Source organism: Somniosus microcephalus, chromosome 31, assembly GCF_052327205.1.
Source record: "Somniosus microcephalus isolate GS21.2 chromosome 31, FLI_Smic_1.0, whole genome shotgun sequence".
NCBI classification, from domain to species: domain Eukaryota; kingdom Metazoa; phylum Chordata; class Chondrichthyes; order Squaliformes; family Somniosidae; genus Somniosus; species Somniosus microcephalus.
The window spans coordinates 11,489,516-11,506,457 of record NC_141017.1 but is presented as its reverse complement, the minus strand read 5'-3'; positions in this window follow the sequence as shown (position 1 = coordinate 11,506,457).

Genomic DNA, 16,942 nt, shown 5'->3' with positions numbered 1-16,942 from the left:
TGCACCATCATCCCTTTTGTCATTCAGTCTCTCCTGCCTTCCACCCTATCACAGACCTTCCCTTTGTTCTTTCCTCCCCGCCCCTTTTCCCTGCATCTCTACTTGTTTAAAACCTGTTACATCTATGATTTTTTTCCAGTTCTGATGAAAGATCACCGACCTGAAACCTTGGCCGCGATTTCGCCTAGCTATGCAGGTTTATGGTGGGCGAGTGCATTGATGGGATACGACCCCGCTGCTGTGTTGATCCCACTGAGAGAAAAGATTTTCCAGTAATTGGTCTGGTTAGGCCCGCCCCGCGCGGTACCCGGCCCAGTTACAAGGTGCGGGTCTGGTGATGTCAGCGGATGACACGTTTATTGCCAATATATTGAAAGGGGGCCATGGCCCCACTTGCTCTCACTTGTCATTTCAAGGGCTTCAGTGCTGCAGATATCATAATCAGTGCAGAAAGGCAGAGGGCTGCTCCTAGCTTCAGCGATGACTCCCTCCATGTTCTTGTGGAGGGAGTCAGAGGACGTAGGGAGGTTCTCTTCCCTATGGATGGTAGGAAGAGGCCTCCACAGCAGACGAAGGCAGCGTGGCTGCAGATTGCTGAGGAGGTGACGGACAGGTCAGTGGTAGTTCAGACCTGGGTGCAGTGCCACAAAAGGTTTAATGATCTTATACGATCAGGAAAAGTGAGTATAAAGCCGCACTTACGTTCATGCTGTTGTGCCTGTCATCACATCCCCATCACTCTGCATTGCCAACCCTACTCCTGCACATCCTTACTCACCCCAACATCCCTTGCACCTTCTCCCATCCCTTTCTCTCTGTCTACAGTATCAATTCAATTCAATTCAATTCAAATCGCTTTATTGGCATGACAAGGTACATCTTATGTTGCCAAAGCATCGAAAAACATTCATGGTTGTACACAAAAATACAGATCTATCCATACAGTGTATAAACAGATATATCCCTGAGTGTATAAATATACATTCATATAATTTGTATATATTCCTTTCTTACATTTAGTGGTTGTCCCTCTGTTTATGGCAAGCTGTAACATAGTGTGCCGCTAAGGTTACACAATTTCTCTCTTCCCCTAGTAGGTATGGGAGTTTTTGGTCATCATTCAAATTTCTGAATTCTGGGCATATTTTTGTGAATTTTGGGTAGAAATTCTCCCTTATGCCCTGATATTTTCTACAAGCTGTGAGGAAGTGCATCTCTGTCTCCACCACTCCCTGACTGCAGTGAGAGCATATCCTGTCCTCTCTTGGTAGCCAGGTCTGCCTGTGTCTGCCTTTTTCGATCGCCAGGCTATGTTCACTAAGTCTGTACATTGTTAAGGTTTTTCTCAGTTTGCTATCCTTTACCAGTATCATATCCCCATCTTACTATGCACCCCCCACACTCACCCTCATCCTATTGCAATGACACCAACTAACAACACAAAAGGAGGCAACTTGGTATTGGCACCCCACTCCATCATAGTCTCCCTCTAAACATCTATCCCGTCCATTCTTTACACTCATTCCATCTCTCTCACTCAAACTTCTCTTCTTTCGCTCATTGCAGGAAAAGAGAGCCCACAATAAGCGGGAGAGGGAGAGAACGGGAGGAGGCCCTCAATCCATAGCCATTTTGACCAATGCAGAGGAGCCCGCATTGGAATTAACCGGAGTGGTGGACCAGCCGGAAGTGGGGGACGGAGAGAGGGGCCCATTAGAACAACCTGGTGACAGAATTATTTTCCATACACCTAAATGGCATTCTTGAGTGATTCATATGGGGTCTGATGTCAAGAGAAGTTGAATGCTCTTCATGTGCATAATGGGATGTGTCTGCAATCGACATATCATATATCTAACTGATGTCTTTACTCTCCCACAGGGCCATCAAGAGCCTCCCCCTCCCCGCACTGTCCAGGAGGAAGACCAGGAGCACCCTTCAGAGGAGCCTCCAGCCTCTGAGGGAGCAGTGTCACCAGGCATAAGCTCATCCAGCGCCAGTGCAGATATGCACATCTCAGTGGGTCCCTCACGAGATAGAGTAGTGTTGTCACCTGGTGTCTCACACATCACAGGTGAGCAACAGCAGATGGTGGAGACAGGGACAGCAGTGGAGTCTCAAGCTCTGCTCAGCTGCATGCAGACGCTGAGCCTTGGGGGTCATCCAGGAAGAGAGCGATCCTGGAGCTTCAGGAACAAGTGCCGGAGGCTCTGACAGGGTTCACAACTGCGGTGACTGTGAGTGTGCAGAGAATGGAGGGGCTTCACCTCAAATATGAGCCCCACCATGGCGCATGCACTGGCAACTATAGGTTCCTCCATGGATAGGATGGCCACCTCCATGGAGGACATAAATCGCAAGTCACATGAGAATATGGTCACACTTCTAAATAGATGGTCATCTATGGAGGATAGATGGGCATCTATTGAGGAGAGAAACCACAGGCTCATAGACTTCCTTTATAGGAGGAATGTCAGTATAGACATGGGTCCTCATGGCCCCACTGATGTGCAGCAAGGTGCTCTCCAGCTACTTGCTAGCAGAGAAGTGCAGAAGGCCCATGAGAGGGATGATGGTGGGAAGGGACATGGAAGTGGGGGCTCCTCTCCAAGCACTCAAACTTCCACCCCCTTGCCAACCCCTCGGTCAGAGCCTCAGATGCCTCTCTGGGCAGTGATGGCTGAGTCTGCCCCTGCACAGCCGCAGGGGGAGCAGACTTTGGTGGGGCCCTCACAGGCTACAAAACCCAGAGGACGACTGCCAAAGGCGTCTAAGCAGGCGCAGCAGGGAATTGAGCAGGCTGCCTCCGCCTCTGCTGAAACCACAGGGGTAGCACCTCGTAGAAGCACTCGGAAAAGAAAGATCCCATAAAAATAGTCACAAGGGTAGTCACAGAAATCACAGAATCACAGAAACCCCACAGTGCAGATAGAGGCCATTTCGGCCCATCGAGCCTGCACCGACACATATCCCACCCGATCCCCGTAACCCCTACACCAACACATATCCCACCCTATCCCCGTAACCCCATGTATTTAATCCCCCTAACACTAAGGGTCAATTTATCATAGCCAATCAACCTAACCCGCACATCTTTGGACTGTGGGAGGAAACCGGAGCACCCGGAGGAAACCCACGCAAACACGGGGAGAATGTGCAAATTCCACACAGTCACTTGGGTGTTTTCCAAAAAATGATTGTTATTTTAATGTTGTTTAAATTTTTTGTAATAAATCGTTTATTTCGGAGAGTTTGAATTCGTTGCCTTATTTGTGCTCACAATTGGAATTGGCAGAGTGAACAGTCAGGGCTCCTTTTATGTCCAGCAATGGTGGTGACAGCGAAAAGAATGCACTAGCCATTGTAGGGATGCTCTATGGTCTTGAAGTGGGGAGATGCCAACCTGCGTGCACGTGCGGCAGCCATATGTCTGTGCTGCATAAAGTTAGGTGAATCTGGAGTTGATTAGGCCATCCCTGTCATGACGGGCAGCAATGTGCTCGCGCGCTGGTCGCATTGGGTCAGCCGGCTCCTCCAGGTCTTCCTCATCCTGAACCTCATGCTGCTCCTCCTCCTTCTCCCTCTCTGAAGGGGCTATGCGCTCTGCACCTTGTTCCTCATGCAGCGCTAATCCTCGCTGCAGCGCTATGTTGTGCAGGGCACAGCAGACAACGACGATTCTCAAGACCCTGGCTGGTGTACACTGAAGGGCTCCTCAAGATCTGTCCAGGCATCTGAAGCGCATTTTGAGCAACCCTATTGTCTGTTCAGTGACACTTCTGGTGGATATGTGACTTTGATTATAATGTTCCTCAGCCTCATTCCTCCTCAAAGGTGTCATGAGCCACGTCTTCAGGGGATAGCCCTTGTCTCCAAGGAGCCAGCAAGAAAGTCTGTTTGGCGGTGCAAAGAGCTGAGGGACAGTGGACTGCAGCAGGATATAAGAGTCATGGCAGCTGTCAGGGACCTTGGCGCACACATGCATGATGCTCTTCCTATGGTTGCAAACCAACTGCACGTTGAAGGAGTGGAAGCCCTTGCGGTTGACAAATACTGCTGGCTTCTGATGGCGTGCCCTGATGGCCACTTGTGTGCAGTCAATGATGCCCTGCACCCGTGGGAAGCCAGCCACAGTGGCAAAGGCCAGCGCCCGCTCAGTAACACTTCATCAGTGACAAAGTGGATATAATTGGTGGACTTCTAAAAGAGGGCATTGGTGACCTGCATAATGCATCTGTGGACGGCCGGCTGGGAGATGCCGCAAATGTCTGCTGCAGATCCTTGGAAGGAGCCTGAGGCAAAGAAGTTGAGGGCGGTGGTGACTTTGACAGCCACTGGTAACGGGTGTCCACCCGTTTCTCTGGGCTGCAGGTCTTGCTCGAGCAATGTGCGATGACCTGGTGTGATAGCCTGATCCTCCTTTGACACTGCTGCTCAATCATGTTGAGGTAATTCATCCTCTGCCTGTAAACCCTGTGTTGGGTTTATTGCCTCTGGCGTGGTGCAGCCCTGCGCTGATGCCCTCTGCCCTGAGCAGCATCAGGTGGTTGAGGAGAAGGTTGGTGCTCTTGGTGTTGGTGCTGCTGGTGTGCCTGGTACCGCTGCTGTTGCAGCTGATCGTGGTCAGATTCTGAGGACCAAGGTGAGAGACTTTAAATCGTGCCCATTCTGATGTAATATATGACAGGTGAGGTTGAGATGATAGAAGCAATCTGTCAATGGGGAGAGAGGTTATTCCAAGGAGGCGACAGTGGATAGAGAGTTTACTCCACACACACCCAACCTGCATAAAGATCAAATGTGTCTTCCAAATCCTGAAATCTGCAGCTTCTCAGATTGGAAAGTGAACAGCTGTGAAATGGTAGCTTTTATACTACATCTGCAGCTGTCAACTATTCAGAAGAACTCCCGACCTACTTACCCGACGTGATCTCCGAACGCCATGAACCTCATGATGAAAGTCTAAAAATAGTAAGTACCTGGTAAAATAGTGTTTAACAACCTTTTAAATTGCTTTTAACGAACTTAAGTGCCTGTCCCGCCACTTGGGTTTGGGTCTGTTCACCACTGACTGACCCGACACGTGGGAGACTTGTGTGGAGGCGGGTTGACAACGGGCTCCTCACCTGCTGTCAATCATTTTGAATTTGACAGCTGACCCGCCTCCGATCCTGTCCTCTGAGCACCGGCAAAATTCCGTCCGTGAACTCTGTTTCTCTCTCCACGGATGCTGCCTGACCTGCTGAGTATTTCCACCATTTTCTGTTTTTATTTCTACTACAACTAAGTTCTGTCAAATAATTCTCAACTTCTCATTGACTCCAATTATCCAAACATGAGCCTTGAAGGCACAAAACTGGTATCAATTTTTACCACTGTTTGCTTGGGAATTGCAAACCTATCCAATTATTTTAAAAAAAGTAGTTTTTCCCTGGCCTTGCACTTACAATTCAAATTAGACCCCAATTTTTGTGAAATAATTGCTGAATTATTGAAGAGGTGTCCGAATCCCCCTTCCATTATTAACTCTTTGGTAGTTAGTACAGCCCAATCACAAACTGTCTCCAGTTGTTGCTATGGAGATGGTGGGAGAGTCAAGTCAATCTCAAGATCAAAGAGTGCTGACAGCTACCTGAGACCATGGCGTTGCAGTACAACCAAGATGATTAAGCAAGCAGAACCGCCTCAAATCTCACAATACTTTGGAAGCAGTAAATTAAGTCAAAATTAATGCCTTGCACTAGAATGACATCGATAATTAGAGTTTACAGCACAGAAACAGGCCATTTGGCCCAACTACCTGTACCGGTGTTTATGCTCCACACGAGCTCCCACCAACGTTCCCTATCGCACCTCTCTGCCCGTCCCACGCAGCCCGGGACCGGCTTTTTCAATGTAATGTTTAAACTGTGAATGGGCCGAACCCCCCAAAAAATAAGAGGGAGCTTTGGCTGCTGCCCCTCTTCATCTCACACCATCAGCAGATCCTTCTATTCCTTTCTTCCTCATTTGTTTATCTAGCTTCACCTTAAATGGATCTATACTATTCACCTCAACTACTCCCTGTGGCAGCGAGTTCCACATTCTCACCGCGCTCTGGGTAAAGAAGTTTCTCCTGAATTTCCTATTGGATTTATTAGTGACTGTCTCATATTTATGGCCTCTAGTTTTAGTCTCCTCGACAAGTGGAAACATCTTCTCTATGCCGACCCCTTCAAACCCTTTCATAATCTTAAAGACCTCTATCAGGTCAGCTTTCAGCCTTCTCTTTTCTAGAAAAAGAGCCCCAGCCAGTTCAGTCTTTCCTGATAAATTTATCCTCTCAGTTCTGGTATCATCCTTGTGAATCTTTGTTGCGCTTTCTCCAGTGCCTCTATAATCCTTTTTATAATATGCAGACCAGAACTGTGCACAGTGCTGCTAGCGTGGTCTAACTAAGGTTTGATACCAGTTTAACATAACTTTGGTATGTTATAATGGTATGGGCATAATGACAACCTCCCCAATTACTACCTTGTGATGTGGCATGAAGCAACTCACGGGGCTGTAGGCATAAATCTTAGCCTTGGTTACTGTGCAGTATTGTCCTTCTGCATTGTAGGTGACAGTAACCTTTTCTCGTCGCCATGGGCATGTTACAGTTGACTCGGACCAGCTTCCGGAGTGCTCCTCCTGGTACGGATCACCTTTGGACAGCCCACGAATAGGTTGAGTAACCTCAAACCCATCACAGCGCCACACATATCCATGCACAGTTACTGAGCAGCAATCAGTGTATGGACTTGTCCATTGCCTTTGATGGTCATTATAAACCACTAATCTTGGCAGGTTTGTTCTCCATTGATAAACGTCCTTTTCATACTTAATCCCTATTGAACGCACCCTATCGTGGGCACGGACGCTTCCATGTTCAGAACTGGTAAGGATAGAGTGAAGGAAATGTACATTATAGCCTTCACTAAACAGCCTCCATTAGCACACCCATCATATTTACCAGGATGACCCATTTATTCCTACTCCCTGTTTTCTGTTCATTAACCAATCCTCAATCTATAGTAACCCCAATCCTATGAGCCCTAATCTTGTGTAACAACCTTTTGTGTGGAACCATATCGAATGCCTTTTGAAAATCCAAACACACAACATCTACTGGTTCCCCCTAATCTACCCTGCTAGTTACATCCTCAAAAAAATGCCAATAGATTTGTCAAATACAATTTCCCTTTCATAAATCCGTGTTGACTCTGCCCAATCCTATTATTATTTGCTAAGTGCCCTGTTACCACATCCCTAATGATAGATTCTGGCATTTTCCCTACTACTGATGTCAGGCTAACTGACCTATAGTTCCCTGTTTTCTCTCTCCCTCCTTTCTTGAATAGCGGGGTTAAATTTGCGACCTTCCAATCCACAGGGACTGTTCTAGAATCTAGGTAATTCTGGAAGATCACAACCAATGTATCTGCTATCTTTGAAGCCACCTCTTTCAAAACCCTAGGATGTAGGCCATCAGGTCATGGGGATTTGTCGGCTTTTAGTCCTATTAATTTCTCCAGTACTTTTTCTTTACTAATATTAATGACTTTAAGTTCCTCACTCTCAGTTGACCCTTGGTTTCTCACTATTTCCGATATGTTTTTTGTGTCCTCTACTGGGAAGGCAGTTACAAAATATTTGTTTATCGTCTCTGCCATTTCCTTATTCCCCATTCTAATTTATCCTGTCTCAGCCTGTAAGGGACCCACATTTACTTTCGTGGGAGGAGGCCTGAGTGGGACTGGAACAAAGAATTGTTCCACGTATCCCACGAAAAGGCAGGTGTGGCCAAGGTCCATACGGGTTCCCATAGTGACACCTTTTTTTTGAAGGAAATGAGAGGAGTTAAAGAATCTTCATTGTAAGAACATGTTCAGCCAGGCGGAGGAGGGTGGTTGTGGATGGGGGCTGGTTGGGCTTTCCGTTTAATGAAGAACCGGAGCGCCCACAAGCCGTCCTGGTGGGGGATGGAGGTGTAGAGGGATTGGATGTTCATGCTGAGAAGGAGACGGTTAGGCTAGGAAACTGGAAACTTTGAAAGTGGCGGAGGGCGGTGAAAATGTTGCGGAATTAAATCGGAAGAGACTGGACAAGGGGAGAAAAAATAGAGTTGAGATAGAAAGAAATAAGTTCCATGGGGCAAGAGCAGGCTGAAATGATGGGTCTACCAGGGCATTCCTGTTTGTGGATCTTAGGAAGGTGGTAGAAGCGGGCTGTGAGGGGTTGGTGGACTATGAAGTTGCAGGCCGTGGGGGGATATCTCCAGAGGAGGTGAGATCAGTGACAGTCTGGGAAACGATGGCTTGATGTTTGGTGGTGGGGTCGTGGTCCAGGGGGAGGAGGAGATTTGGCATTCAGCTTCTGCAAGGTAGAGGTCGGTTCACCAAGCAACAACAGCACTTGTCAGCAGGTTTAATGACCATGTCAGGGTGGGACTTGAGAGAAAGGATGCTGCAAATTCAGAGGGAGCTAGGTTAGAGTAAGTGAGGGGAGTAGAGAAATTGAGATGGCCGATGTCACGCCAGCAGTTACCAATGAAAAGATTAAGAGCTGGTAAGAGGCTAGATGGAGGGTCCAGGTTGAACGAGGATGCTGAAGATGGGAGAAAGGGTCTGCTGTGCCAACCCTTTGACTCCTGGCCAAAGAAGTGGGCATGGAGACAAAGGGTCATTTTCTGATTGGCAGGCTGTAACTAGTGAGGTACCGCAAGGAACAGTGCTGGGGCCTCAGCTATTTACAATCTATATTAATGACTTAAAAGAGGTGGCTGCAGAGATAGGGGTGAATGATTCCTGACTCCCTGAACTGACTTGAATGAGCGGACCAAGTGTAATGTATCCAAGTTTGCTGGCGATACAAAGCTAGGTGGGAAAGTAAGCTGTGAGGAGGATGCAAAGAGGTTGCAAAGGGATGTAGACAGGTTAATTGAATGGGAAAGAGAGTTATATGATTCTATGTGGCAGATGGAGTATAATGTGGGGAAGTGTGAAATTATCCACTTTGGTAGGAAGAATGGAAAAGCAGAATATGTTTTATAAGGTAAGAGACTGGTAAATATAGAATCATAGAAGATAGGAGCAGGAGTAGGCCATTCGGCCCCTCGAGCCTGCTCCGCCATTCAATGCGATCATGGCTGATCATCCAAACTCAGTACCGTGTCCCTGCTTTCTCCCCATACCCCTTGATCCCTTTAGCCTTAAGAAATATATCTAACTCCTTCTTGAATATATTTAATGAGTTGGCCTCAACTGCCTTGTGTGGCAGAGAATTCCACAGGTTCACCACTCTCTGGGTGAAGAAATTCCTCCTCATCTCTGTCCTAAATGGCTTACCCCTTATCCTTAGACTGTGACCCCTGGTTCTGGACTCCCACGCCATCGGGAACATCCTTCCTGCATCTAGTCTGTCTAGTCCAGTTAGAATTTTATAAGTTTCAATGAAATCCCCTCTTATTCTTCTAAACTCCAGCGAGTATAAGCCCAATCGACCCAATCTCTCCTCATACATCATTCCTGCCATCTCAGGTATCAGCCTGGTGAATCTTCGCTGCACTCCCTCCATGGCAAGAACATCCTTCCTCAGATAAGGCGACCAAAACTGCACACAATACTCAAGATGTGGTCTCACCAAGGCCCTGTACAACTGCAGCAAGACATCCTTGTTCCTGTACTCTAACCCTCTCGCTACGAAGGCCAACATACCATTTGCCTTCTTAACCGCCTGCTGCACCTGCATGCTTACCTTCAGCGATTGGTGCACAAGGACACCCAGGTCTCGTTGCACTTCCCCTTCTCCCAATCTATTGCCGTTCAGATAATAACCTGCCTTCCTGTTTTTGCCACAAAAGTGGATAACCTCGCATTTATCCACTTATACTGCATCTGCCATGCATCTGCCCAATCACCCAACCTGTCCAAATCATCCTGGAGTTTCTCGGCATCCTCCTCACAACACACACGCCCACCCAGCTTTGTGTCATCTGCAAACTTGGAGATATTACATTTAGTTCCCTCGTCTAGATCATTAATATATATTGTGAATAGCTGGGGTCCTAGGACTGATCCCTGCGGTACCCCACTAGTCACTGCCTGCCACTCGGAAAAAGACCCATTTATTCCAACTCTTTGCTTCCTGTCTGCCAACTAGTTCTCTATCCAAGTCAATACTTTGCCCCCAATCCCATGTGCCTTATCTTTACACGCTAATCTCTTATGCGGGACCTTATTGAAAGCCTTCTGAAAGTCCAAATACACCACATCCACTGGTTCTCCCTTATCTATTCTACCAGTTACATCCTCAAAAAATTCCAGTAGATTAATCAAGCACGATTTACCTTTTGTAAATCCATGTTGACTTTGTCCGATCCTGTCACCATTTTCCAAGTGCTCTGCTATTACATCTTTTATAATGGACTCTAGCATTTTCCCCTCTACCGATGTCAGGCTTACCGGTCTATAATTCCCTGTTTTCTCTCTGCCCCTTTTTTGAATAGTGGGGTAACATTAGCTATCCTCCAATCCATGGGAAATGTTGGTATTCAGAGAGATTTGGGGGTCCTTGTACACGAATCACAGAAAGTTAACATGCAGGTACAGCAAGCAATTAGGAAAGCAAATGGTATGTTAGTCTTTATTGTAAGGGGGTTGAAGTATAAGAATAAGGAAGTCTTGCTGCAATTATATAGGGCTTTGATGAGACCACAACTGTGTACAGTTTTGGTCTCCTTACCAGAGGAAGGATATACTTGCCTTGGAGGCGGTGCAACAAAGGTTCACTAGATTGATTCCTGGGATGAGAGGGTTGTCCTATGAGGAGAGATTGAGTAGAATGGGCCTTTATTCTCTGAAGTTTAGAAGAATAAAAGGTGATCACATTGAAACGTATAACATTCTCAGAGGGCTTGATAGGATAGATGCTGAGAGGCTGTTTACCCTGGCGGGAGAGTCTAGAGCCAGGGGTTATAGTCTCAGGATAAGGGGTCGGCCATTTAGGACTGAGATGAGGAGAAATTTATTCACCCAGAGGGTTGTGAATCTTTGGCATTCTCTACCCCAGCGGGCTTTGGATGCTCAGTTGTAAAGTATATTCAAGATTGAGATCGATAGATTTTTGGGCACTAAGAGAATCAAGGGATATGGAGATCGGGCGGCAAAGTGGAGTTGAGGTCGAAGATCAGCCATGATCTTATTAAATTGTGGAGCAGGCTTGAGGGGCCGTATGGACTACTCCTGCTCCTGTTCCTTATGTTCTTATGTTCTCACCTCTTATTCCAATATATTGATGACTGTATTGGTGCCGAACTGGAAAATTTCATAAACTTTGCTTCCAATTGCCACCCTTTCCTCGCTTTCACGTGGTCCATCTCCGACTCATCCTTTCCCTTCCTCGACTTCTCTATCTCCATTTCTGGGGATAGGCTGTCAATCAATATCTAGAATAAGCCCATTGACTCCCGCGGCTATCTTGATTACACTTCTTTCCACCCCACTTCCTCTAAGGACTCTATTCCATTCTCCCAGCTTCTCCATCACCATTGCATCTGTTATGACGATGCCATCTTCTACACCAGTGCTTCTGATATGTCTTCCTTTCTCCTCAACTGAGGATTCCCCTCCACTGGCCCTCGACCATGACCATCCCATTTCCCATACTTCTGTCCTCACCCCTTCCCCTCCCTCCCAGAACCACAATAGGGTTCCTCTTGTCCTCACCTTCCAACCAACCAGCCTCCACATTCAACGGATCATCTTCTGCCATTTCCACCACATCCAGCACGATGCCACCACTAAACACATCTTCCCAGCATTCCGAAGGAACCGCTCCCTCCGCGACACTCTGGTCCACCCCTCTATTACCCCAACACCCCTTCCCCTTCCCACGGCACCTTCCCGTCCAAGCACAGGCGATGCAACACCTGCCTTTTATCTCCTCCATTCCCACCGTCCAAGGCCCCAAACAGTCCTTCCAGGTGAAACAGCAATGTACTTGTACTTCTTTTAATTTAGTATACTGCATTCACTGCTCACGATGCGGTCTCCTCTACATTGGGGAGACCAAACGCAGATTGGGTGAACACTATGCTGAACACCTCCGTTCAGTCCGCAAGCGTGACCCCGAGTTTCCGGTTGCTTGCCATTTTAATTCTCCGTCCCATCCCACTCCGACTCCTCTGTCCTCGGCCTCCTACACTCTTCCAATGAAGCTCAACGGAAGCTTGAGGAACAGCATGCCATCTTTCGATTAGGCACTTTACAGCCTTTGAGTTCAACAATTTCAGATCATAACCACTGCCCCCATTTTTTCAGGCAGCAGCTGTTGGTGATTGTTCTGCTGTGGCCATTTACACCTCCTCTAGACCCATCTTTTGTTTCTTTACTTGTCCCATTACCATCTCCTTTTGCCTTACACCATCATCCCTTTTGTCATTGAATCATTCCTGCCTTCCACCCTATCACAGACCTTCCCTTTTGTTCTTTCCTCCCCTCCTCCTCTGCCCCCTTCTTTCCCTGCCTCTGTATTGCTTAAAAACTGGTAAATCTCTAACTTCTTCCAGTTCTGCCGAAAGGTCATCAACCTTAGCTCTGTTTCTCTCTCCATTGATGTTGCCTGACCTGCTGATTAGTTCTAACATTTTCTGTTTTCATGTGCAGGACCGAGTATGTCCTGAACTGAGAATATGTCCATTCCTGCCCTACTGTCAATAAAAAAAAGAGAAAGACTTGCGCCTTTCATAACCACCGGACGTCTCAAAGCACTTCACAGCCAATGCAGTACTATTGAAGTGTAATCACTGTTGCAATGTAGGAAATGCGCCAGCCAATTTGCGCACAGCAAGCTCCCACGAACAGCAATGTGATAATGACCAGATAATCTAGTTAGTGATGTTAATTTAGGAATAAATATTGGCTAGGACACCAGGAATAACTCCCCTGCTCTTCTTAAAAATGGTGCCATAGGATATTTTATGTCCACCTTGTTATGTTCATAAATATATAGACGTTTTCATTATGAACAGCTAGCTTGAGCTAGTCATTTATTCAGCCATGTGGACTAGTGTATAGGCATCCATCTTGACTACTGCCTTGTGGGTAGCCCACTACTAAACACACAGCTCCACCTAGTGTACCATTCTAGAATGACACGTTACTGATCATTACATCCCCCTTCCTTAGAGGTTAAACAAAATCAATATCAATCAATCATAACGACATAAACATCTTCACAACAGTCAACACATTTTCAAAGCTTTACTTTATGAACTCTAAGCTTTTCATTCTTTTGTTATAGTTTTCTTTGTACTCAAAGATTAAGTCTATCAGGCTTTTTTACTTCACGTGTGGATCTTCTCAGCACAGGTAAGTCTGATGTGTTTTCATGAGAGCCTGTATGTGTGTTTGTGTTAGATTGTTCTGGTGGTGAGTGACAAGATTCAGTTGCGGCATTGTCATCGATTTGCTCTTGGATAGTTTCTTGTGTTTTCAGGAGGGAACGGCGGTTCCTCCTGAGAATCTGTCCTTCCTCAGTTCTAACAGTGTATGACCTTGTTCCTACTTCCTCAAGAGCTGTAGCTTTCCTGTTCCATGCATCTGGATCCTCAATCCTGACAACATCATCCCTTGTCAATGGTTTCAGAGTTTTGGATGACTTGTCATAGTGTGATTTCTGTTTCAGCTTTAACAGTTGAAGTCTCTGTCTCAGTTCCTTACTCTGCTTTTCTTTTGCACAGCAGGGTAGCATGGTGTGCAACTTGCGACCCATTAGGAGCTCAGCAGGTGAAGAACCACAGTCTAAAGGGGAGGCTCGGTAGCTCAGCACGGCGAGATAAGGATCAGACTTGCTTTCTGTTGCTTTCTTCAGTAGCTGTTTGAGAACTTGAACACCTTTCTCTGCCTTACCATTCGACTGAGCATAAAGAGGACTGGATGTGATGTGTTGAAAGTCATAATGTGCTGCAAACTGTTGCCACTCCTTACAGTTGAAGCACGGATCATTGTCGCTAACGGCAATCCTGGGAATTCCATGTCTGGCGAAGATGGATTTAACATGCATTATGACACTGCTTGCTGATGTGCTTGAGAGCAGCGCCATCTCAGGATAGTTAGAATAGTAGTCAATCACTATTAGATAGTCTTTACCATTCAAATGAAAGAGGTCCATACCAACCTTTGCCATGGTGCTGTTGGTAAGTCAGCTACTATCATTGGTTCCTTTGCTTGTTTGTTTTGGTGTTTCTGACATGTCTCACATATGCCTATTGTTCTGTCCTCCTCACGACTATGATTCGACAGACAGCTAAACCCTCATCACCAAACAGGAGGCGTTGTTACTTATAATCCAGTTTAATGACACAGGGTGAAACTACAAAGAGAGCAAGAAATTACAACATCAAATAAGGCTGATTGGTATTACAATCACGATCTGAATACACAAAATAAACCTAGGACAGTAGAATGAAACGTTACCACTATAACTCAACGGTTCTATTACAATTTGAGGTAAATCTGATACAACAATCAAAGGTCTAACACATGAATGCCAGGGGAAAGACTAATAGCCAGCCACATGGAAACTCCACAAAGTGCAATATTTTAACTCATTTGGCCGCAAATATCAAGAAATGGTGACATAGATCAAACATAAAGACATCTGATAAAAAGCTACTTACAGACAATGCCAATCAAAGGGGGAAACTGAAAAGGATGGTGTAAGATGCTGCAGAATCACCAGCCATGATTTCTGGCTCCCTCGTGGTTGTGTTTTACTTTCACTTTCTCATCATGTCACATGACATAAATCAACAATAAGGAGGTAAGTAGTAAAAACACTAGGGGGAGACAAAACACAATACTAAAAGTCTCATAGGGGACATAACACTCCCCGTCTGGTATCTCTAAGATGCCACATAATAAAGAAAATACAACTTATCAGGGAGCAACCGTCTGGTCTTCCTTGGAGAGAAGAAGCACAATCTCTGTGATTGGCCTGTAGAAGAGCTTTGTCCCATCACCGATTGGGATCTTGACCTCTACCTTCCGAACTCTACCACCTTTGCTGGGGAAAACCTTTGAGATGATCCCCATCGGCCATTCACTTCTTTTGTTCTGACTGTCCTTCGTTAAAACGATGTTCCCCGTCTGGACGTTGGTCTTTGATGACTGCCATTTGCTACGTGCTTGGAGAGTTGACAGGTACTCGCGTCGCCAACGGCTCCAGAAGGTGTTGGCCAGACTCTGTACCTGCTTCCACTGACGTCTGTAGAGGTCCTTGCTGCCGAACTCTCCTGGAGGTGTAGGAATGGCTTCTCCTTTCTGAGTGAGGAGGGTGGCCAGCGTCAGGATGAGTGGGAACTCTGCATCTGATGACGGAGGGATGAGTGGTCTTGCATTGATGATGGCTACCACTTCAGCCATGAATGTAGTGAGGACTTCATGAGTGAGTCTGGAAAATCCATGTTCCAGAAGCATTGCATCCATTATGCGGCGTGTGATGCCGATCATTCGTTCCCATGAACCTCCCATATGTGAGGAATGTGGCGGATTGAAGATCCAGGTGCAACCTTGGTCTGCGAGGTATCTCTTAACTGTGTTGTCATCGTTAGAAGAAGGAATGTCGAGCTCCTTGCAGACTCCGATGAAGTTGGTACCACAGTCAGATCGAAGCTGCTTGGCCGGTCCACGTATGGAGAAGAATGACACTTCTGTGACTTTCTGCTGGGGACGACACAGGAATTCAGGTCCTATAAGCCATGTGGTATCCCTTAAGCGAACTGCAGTGACAGATCTGGTGGCGTGATCGGCTGGATTCAGATGAGTAGGCACATAGTGCCATTGTTCGGGTTGTGTTGACCTTCTGCTGCGTTGGACTCTGTTATTGACGTACACATAAAACCTTCTAGTCTGGTTGCATATGTAGCCCAGCACCACCTTACTGTCTGTGTAGAACTGGATAGAGTCAGGCTTGAGATCAATCTCGGAGGTGATCAGTTCTGCCATCTCTACAGCCAGAACGGCAGCACAGAGCTCCAGTCGTGGAATGCTGTGTTCGGGACGTGGTGTTAACCTTGCCTTGCTGAGGATGAAGCCTGCTTCACAATCTCCATTGGGGTTTGTGACCTTGAGGTAGGCAACTGCAGCTATGGCATTGTTTAAAGCATCAGAAAAGACACATATTTATTTGTGTTGAGCTTCAGAGGGAGAGATGAGAGTATAGAGTCTTGGAATTTGAAGCTTTCTGAGGCCTTGGAGAGAGTTTCTCCAAGTGTGCCAAGATCCCTCCTTTTCTCGAGGTAGTGGTGAATCCCAATCGTTTGTGTCTGCCGTGAGGTCTCTAAGCAGAGCTTTTCCTTGGATGATGACTGGTGCCACAAACCCAAGGGGGTCGAACAGGCCATTCACTGTAGAAAGGACACCACGACGAGTGAAGGGCTTTTCGCTGTCTTCAACTTGGAAGGTAAAGGTATCCGTATTCAGGTCCCAACTGAGCCCAAGGCTGCGCTGTAGAGGAGGGAAGTCAACTCCAAGGTTCAGGTCCTTTAGGTCATTGGCGTGGTCTTCTGAGGCAAAGGCTTTCTGCATGAATGAAATGAAGTGGTCCTTTGTATCCGGCTTTCTTTCCAGCGTGCGGCGGAGAGAGATGAGTCGATTGAGTGCCTGTCTTCGGTTGTTAGGAAGCCGTCGTCTTGGAGTTCTGAACGGTAGAGGAGCGACCCAGCTATTGCTACTGTCCATGAAGACCTCTTCATCCATGTTCTTTATAAAGAGTTTGTCCTCAATGGAAGGAGCTAACTTGTCATCGTCACTCGTCCCTTTGAAGACTGCCTGGCCAAGACGATCCTCTTGCTTTCCATGTTCTGGTTGCTCAGTAGGATCATCAGAGAGAGAGCTTGGAACCTGTATGCCGTATCTTT